General features: G+C 56.9%; 1 protein-coding gene across 2 annotated transcripts in view; it reads left to right on the plus strand.

The window, feature by feature from the left end:
* TRAF2 (TNF receptor associated factor 2) overlaps nucleotides 1-5,630 on the plus strand; it is a 23,321-nt gene continuing 17,691 nt past the window's right edge. Inside the window, exon 1 of one of the 2 annotated variants that reach the window (XM_019640528.1) lies at nucleotides 1-74. The gene's annotated coding sequence lies outside the window, so the exon portion shown is untranslated. Of the gene's footprint in view, nucleotides 75-716; nucleotides 939-5,630 lie in introns of those variants that run through there. The other variant, XM_019640535.1, reaches the window with a different exon arrangement.

Here is a 5,630-nt window from a genome sequence, read left to right on the forward strand (position 1 = left end):
GCTGGGGGGCGGGTCCCTGTTGGCGGCGGCATCGGCTAGGCGGGCGCGCAGTTCCGGACGCGCGGGGACCGTTGGTGAGTCGGCTGTGTGGGTTCCGCGTCGGCGTCTGGGTCGGGGTGAGGGTCGGGTCGGGATTCCGGCGTCCGGGTCCGGGCTGGGCGCGCGGCGTCGGGAGGCAGGGCCGCCGCCGCCCCGCGAGCCTGCGGGGAATTCTTGGGGCGGGGGAGCCGGAAACTGAAAGTCGGAGCGTGGCCGGCGCTGGAAAGTTCCTGAACGCTCGCGGGCGCCCGGCCAGGGGTCTACGGCCCGGGGTCATGACCCGGGGTCTACAACGCAGGGTCACGACCTGTGGGTCCCTGTCCGGGGCCCACAGCGCGGGGGCGCGATGTAGGCTCACGACCTGGGGTCTCGGCCTGGGGTCCCGGCAGCCCCCCTTCCCCAGTCTAGCTGCCCGGAGCTTCGGTTGCGGCCTGTGGGCGTCTCGCCCCTCCCTTCCCTGACCCCAGCGGTGGGCTCACCTGCCCAGCCTGGTCTCTTCCTGCCCACAGAGGGGCTTTCCGACTTGCTTCGGGCTTGGGCAGGCTCCCCGAACTTCAGGACAGCGCTCCGCGACCCGACCTCTGGGGCCGCCTTTTTTCACTCTGCCGCCCCCTGCAGCCTGCCCCGCAGGCCCCAGTACCCCCTATCCGCACCTCCCCCGCTCCCCTACCTGCCCCCTAACCCCTTCCTGTGTTCCTCCACTGCTCTCCTCGGCGCCCCTGTTCCTGGAAGCGCTTCTCGGTCTATTGAATTACCTAACTTTGGGGTACCTGCGAGGGTACCTCAGGGCAGCCTTCAGCCCCGCCCTTCACACCGGGAAGCCTGTGAGCGAGGCTGGAATATCCGTTTTCCGCCTGTATGAGCCCAGTGCGTGTCCCATGATGAAACTGAGGCCACAGGTAGGTGGTGAGGACATGGGAATTGGCCGGGACACCCAGGGGCTTCCTGCGCCCGGATCCACAGTGGAGGCAGCTGCTGGGAGGGATGGAGCCTGGCGTGGGTGAGAGGCTCTGGACCCAAAGTGGGGTCATCATTGACCAAGACAGTGGCGAGCCCGGGACAGCTGCATGGGTGAGAGCAGACACTCTGCCTGTGTCTGAGTCCAGCAGAGTGGGGGGTGCCGTTCCTGACTCCCAGCCCACAGCAGAGGCACACAGGGGCCACATGTCACCTGCGAGGACTGCGATGTTTATGGAGTCAGTTACTGGTTTCAGGTGGAGGCCTTAACCAACCCAAAATTGTTGCCCACGTTTTTTGGGGTTTTTTTGTTTTTTGCTTTTTGAACAGCTTTATTGCAGTAATAGGTTACATACCACAAAACATACTCTTGCTTGAATTTCAAGTGAACAAAAGCCTAGCGATTGCTTTTCTGAAAGGCTTTCCTAGCAGCAGAAGCTGTTGTCAGCAGTGGCGTGTCACACATGTGAGCAGCTGCTCTCCCTGTCTCCAGCACCCCTGCCCTCTCCCCCACTCCAGCCCCCTCACTCTCAGGACAGAGTTCCCAGAGGCATGCGCTCTGACAGGGGCCTCTGTGCACGCCGGTCCTTTTGCCTGGGACAGCCCTGCAGGCGCCTCCTGACGCGCCCTTCCTGTGTCCCAGACCTCTGCCAGCTGAGGCTGTATTGTGCCATGTGGCTCTGGCCTGTTGACTGCATTGGCAGTAAGGTGCCAGTTCCCCCAGCACCACGGGGGGCCATGGCAGGGCCCTAGAAGCATCCCTGCGGTGCCATGGCTGCTGCAGGGGTACGGGGGAGGGGGCTTTCAGCCAGGGGTTCTCTCTCAAAAAGTTTCTAAACTTACTGGGAAAATAAACCCCAAATGATTTTTCTCTGGGGACCTGAAGGGATAGGTGGTTTCAACAACCACCTTGTTGTAATTTGGGGACAAGAGCATAGGATTTACAGTGACGATTCGTTGCTGAGTAAAGCATCTTCTTCAGGAAGGAAAAAGGCCACTTACCTTGTGTTTTAAGAGTCAGGTTTGGGCCCCATCTCTGACGGTGGCAAACGTCCACCCTCCCACCAGTGTTTGGTGGATGCACCGATCGAGTGTGGCCTGGCAGGTGGGTTTCCACACAGGACGCCAAGGGCATGCACAGGGGACAACAGAAAGGTCCAGGGGGAGAAATCCAGAAAAAATTACCCAGAGGCCCCACAACAGCGTGGCGCACCTTCTGTCTGTCTCGAGTCCAAGACTGCTTGACACCCCTGTTCTCCCTGTGTGCGGGACCGTGTGGCCACAGGGAAGACCAAGCACTGTCCCCCTAGAGTGCCCGCCCCCACCCAGAGGGGCTGAGCCTGGGCCGGGCAGAGGCAGGCTCAGCAGAAGGGTCCCAGGGGCTGAGCTGAGATGTGCCCAGCTGTGAACAGGAGCAGGGTCCAGACCAGATCCCTGGTGGGGCCCAGCAGCGGTGGAGATGGCATTGGGGCAGGTGGTCTCGTGGACTGGTTGTGATTTAGGGACTACACAGCAGGAGTAGGTTAGGAGGAGGAGAAGATAGAAGGAATGGCTGGTGTGGGTTTCAGGAGCAAGGTGCCCTGCTTTGGGAGTGGGGTGGGTCATGGCGAGGCCGGAGGTCAGTGTGGAGGAAGGGCCAGGTTAAGGGGTATTGGAATGAGTGTGCAGAGCTGGGAGCCTGGGAGCAGGGAAAGGTGCTCATGCACCCCTGCACAAGCCTGGGTCTCTTCTGCCCCTTCCCCAGCCCCTGCCTTCTGGTGCTTATGTGCTGGAGGCCATAGGCCCGCAATACCACGGAGAGCAGAGAGCGGTGCCATCGCAGGAGGGAGGCCTGGCACAGTTTGGTTTCAAGGAGGCTTGGCAGGGAGGGCCTCGCTGAGCATCAGATGGCCTCGGCTGGCAGGGTCGGGGGTTGGGGCAGCCTTGGGGGTCTGAGAGAGGAGCAGCAGTCCCAGTTACCTGTTCAGAGCCTCTCTGGTTGCCAGGAAAGCCTAGAGAGGATGGGGCAGGAGTCAGATCACGGGCTGGTGGTCAGGCTCCAGATGTTTGTGGGAGGTAGAGCCAGTGGGTTCAGTAACACACTAGAGGTGGGCTGGTGAGGGTGAACAGTTGCCAAAGATTTGGGTGTAGGCCCAGCCCTGGACACCTACACTTGGGGCCAGGGTGGGTGAGGGGAGCAGGGTGGTCCTCAGAGAGACAAGCATTGCTGCATCGCGAACCTCTCCCTGTTGATAGCCCCAGGTTTTTGGTTTTTTTGTTTGTTTGTTTTTTTAGCTGAGCCATCCTGCTACCTGTTGGCAGCTTAGTGGCACCTCAGCTTGGGCCAAGCATCGAACTGCTGTTGCTCAGAGCTTGCACTCTTGAGCGAACTCTTAACCAACTGAGCCACTTGGCCGGCCCTTTTTTTGTTTGTTTGTTTGTTTTGTTTTGTTTTGTTTTGTTTTTTTAAGATTTTATTGGGGAATTCGGGGAGAGGAACAGACAAGTTGCTGTAGTTGTGGAGGAAGTCGCTTCACTGGCCCATGTTGATATTGTGATCATTGAGTTCTTCCCGGGTGATGCAGTCTCTCCCTGGCCATTGGATGGCTGCTCACGGCAGCCCAGCTCCAGGTCGAGCTGTTGTTCACCATCTTAGCTGTAGAGGGCGCAGCATCACTGGCCCTCATGTGGGATCCGAACCAGGGTCCTGCTGCTCAGAGCCAAGCCAACACCTAACTAACGAGACACTCGACCGACCCAGTAGCCTGTTGGAGCCATGAGAGCTGCTTGCTACTTGCTGCAGCCTTAGAGCTGCTTGCTACTTGATATTTTCTGCAGCTTAAGCAAATGTTTGTGCAGATCCTTATAGTCTGGTAAGAACAGCAAGTTCTTGAGAACAAGGAACCCCAGGTGCAGTCACAGCCTTGAGAAAGAATACTTAGTATAACTGCTTAGCTAATAGGACGTTTGGCTTATCTAGCAGGGACAGAGGATGATATTGTTAATTGTGTGGTCTTATGCTTTGCACGCACGTAGTGCCTCCATAAATATGCTGTGAAAAATAAACTCGGGGCTGCAGTTCCTCTGAGGACTGTCAGACCTCCCAATCCCATCTTTTTGTCTTCTTGTCTTTTTGTCTTGTGTTTTTTCTTAATCCTCTCGCCCCATCTCGGGACTGTTCGATTCGTCGGCAGGTTCCGACAGTAGCCCTGGTTTTGGTTTTTTTTTGTTTTTTAAATATTTTTTATTGGGGGATTGGGGGAAGGGGAACAGACAAGTTGCTATCGTTTTGTTCTTTAGTCTAGTTGTGGAGGACGTTGCTTCACTGGCCCAAGTTGGCACCATCGTTGCGCTCCTCCCAGGTGAGGCAGATCAGTCGTTGGCTTCTGGACGGCCACTCACTGTGGCTGCTGGCCGCTCACGCCGGCTGCCGGCCACACACGGCAGCCCATGGCAACCCACTGCCACAGGCGCTGCAGCCTAGCTGTCGCCGTCGACTCACGGCAGCCCAGCTCCAGGTTGAGTTGTTGTTCAGCATCTTAGCTGTGGAGGGCAGTGTCACTGGCCCTCATATGTGGGATCCAAACCAGGGCCCTCTGGCATCCCAAGCCAGTTCTTAACCATCGCGCCACTCGGCTGGCCCCTACCCCCGGTTTTTAACAAGAGAAATGAAATACGTTGAGTACACAAGTAAGTATGGGCTCGCTGCAGGATTAGAAAGGACCTTTCTGGCCACGTGTTCTGATGATGCTTCAGTGTAAACAGTTGTCGGGCATTAAAGGGGTGCCAGACTACTGTTTGGCATTACTCTGAGCCAAAGAAAAGATGACTTAAGTATAAAGTTATAATTTTAATGTGTATTTCCTTGAGGGGCCTCATACTCGTGTGGCTGTGTGGGTAAAGTTCTTGATTGTCCCTTAAATGGGCTCATTGGACTGCACATCTGAGCGGACAAAGCCCAGTGAAACCTGTCATGGAAGCCCACGTGGCTGTCAGTGGGAACGTGAACTTGCAAACTTCAGTCCCTGGCATTGGGGACATGATAGGGTGGGTCCCCTGGCAGCCAGGTGCTCCGATACCTGATTTGATGTCAGTTTAGGCAGCATTGGGTTGTTGTAATGATACAACGTAGCTGATGCCACTAACCTACACTCACACAGCAGTGCCCGGAACTCAGGGAGAGACACACAAGTGACAGCCACATGGAAGAGATGACAGGGCAAGGGATGAGGAGGGGGCACGGCTTCCACGTCCTTTCCAGCACACCACCCTCCCCTCACGATGATTTGTTCACATCCGGGAGCCCCCTGAACCCATCAATGGGGTTTTTAGTGGGGATTCCATCATGAAGCCATGATTGATCAAATTGTTGGCCATTGGTGGTTAAGTCAGTCTGCAGTCTCTCTCCATTCTCTGAGTATGGGAGTGGGTGGTGGCAGTAAAAGAGGCTTGTGAGTGATGAAGGGTGCTTCTCTATCCCCATCGCTTGGGAAATCCCAGGGGTTTGGGGAGCTCTGTGCCAGGAACCTGGAAGACACCAAATATCTAATGACTATTGCACCCCCAAAGTAACTGCTGCCCCGCCTCCATCACCAAGTGCACTGAGCCGCCCCGCCTCCATCACCAAGTGCACTGAGCCGCCCCGCCTCCATCAC

This window comes from Hipposideros armiger, unplaced genomic scaffold, assembly GCF_001890085.2.
Source record: "Hipposideros armiger isolate ML-2016 unplaced genomic scaffold, ASM189008v1 scaffold_3, whole genome shotgun sequence".
Taxonomy (NCBI): domain Eukaryota; kingdom Metazoa; phylum Chordata; class Mammalia; order Chiroptera; family Hipposideridae; genus Hipposideros; species Hipposideros armiger.